This window comes from Octodon degus, unplaced genomic scaffold (assembly GCF_000260255.1).
Source record: "Octodon degus isolate 3935 unplaced genomic scaffold, OctDeg1.0 scaffold00037, whole genome shotgun sequence".
Taxonomy (NCBI): Eukaryota; Metazoa; Chordata; class Mammalia; order Rodentia; family Octodontidae; genus Octodon; species Octodon degus.
This window is the reverse complement of record NW_004524613.1, coordinates 7,163,652-7,165,107: the sequence shown is the minus strand read 5'-3', so window position 1 is coordinate 7,165,107 and position 1,456 is coordinate 7,163,652. Positions and strand designations below refer to the sequence as shown.

At 41.3% G+C, this 1,456-nt stretch overlaps 1 non-coding gene across 1 annotated transcript; it reads right to left on the bottom strand.

The window, feature by feature from the left end:
• Positions 1 to 659: 659 nt before the first annotated feature.
• LOC111816714 lies at positions 660 to 761 on the bottom strand. The gene has a single exon (XR_002821063.1). It is a non-coding gene; the product is annotated as a small nucleolar RNA U13 (small nucleolar RNA).
• Positions 762 to 1,456: the final 695 nt, after the last annotated feature.

Here is a 1,456-nt window from a genome sequence, read left to right as displayed (position 1 = left end):
CTTTCGACACTGTGGGTTGTCTTTTCATTCTGTTATAAAAGTTGTTTTTAAAAATGTATTTGGTCCAGGGTCTCACTGCACAGCCGGGACTCATACTGGTCTCCTGTTTTCAGCCTCCCCAGCACTGGGATTACAGATGGTGGCACCACACCTGGACTTGGCTGCGGGCTCAGCACACCCCACGGCAGGGTGAGTGTGGCATGTAGTGCTGGAGATTGAACCCTGGTCCCTGCACTCCTCTAAGCAGGCATTTAGTCTGCTGAGCTATCTCACTGGCTCTGCAAAATCTTTTTAATAAGATGAGATCCTCGTTGTTGATTCTTTGTGACCTTTTTGGTAGATCTGGGTTTTGTTTATAAAGTCTTTGCTTATAACTATGTCTTCCAGAGTTTTACCTATTCTGTCTTTTAGCAGACTTAGTGTATCGATTTTAATATTTAGATCTTTGATCTATTTCAGTTTCAATTTACTAGATGGTGAAAGATATGGGTCTAGTTTTACTCTTCAGCACGTGCAATGCCTGCTTCCCAGCACCTCGTGTATACACATGTGTATACACACTCCCTGGTGTGATGCTTGTAAGTCTTTTGAGAGGATACCAACAAGGGGAATAACTGGGTCCAGTGGGACCTCCAGTCTTAGGTTTTTTTTTTTTTTCATGTCAAATGGGTAATGTGCCCACATCATAACAAGGTTTGAGGGAGGCACATCTCATGCATAAGGCATGAACACCCGATCATCACGCTCATGAATGGAAGGCTCAGTGAAGATGTCTAGCTCCTTTGTCAAAGAAGGTGACTGAGTATGTTTGGAGTTGTTTTTGCATCTTCTCATCTGTTCCATTGATCCTTGGGTCTGTTTTGTTTTTTTGCCGGTATCATGCTGCTTTTATCATAGTAGCTTTATAGTATAATTTCTAGTCAGGGGTTGTGTTGCCCTCTGCCTGGCCTTTGTTTCCAAGAATTGTTTTTGCTATTCTAGGTCTCCTCTGGTTGCAAATGAATTTTAGGAATGTTTCCTCTAATTCTGTGAGGTATGTTATTAGTATTTTGATTGGGATTGCATTAACCCTGTATAACAATTTTGGGAGTTTGAGCATTTCTGACTGTTCTTCATACCCAAGAACCAAGGATATCTTTACATTTTCTGATATCTTGTTTCATCTCTTCTTTCAGAGTACTGTAGTTTTTATTGTGAAGATATTTCTTTATTAGGTTGATTTCTCAGTATCTCAGTGTCTGTCTGTCTCTGATGCTATTCTGAAAGGTATTTCCCTAATTTCTCTGTGAATTTGTTATTCCTGTTCAAGAAGGTTGTTGATTCTTTTTTTTTTTTTATTTCAATTTTATTTATTTATGTGTGTGTGTGTGGCCAGCTCAGCCCACCAGGGGGCGGGGCTGGCTGGCATGTGGTGCTGGGGGATTGAACCGCGGTCCCTGTGCTTTGCGAAGCTTGT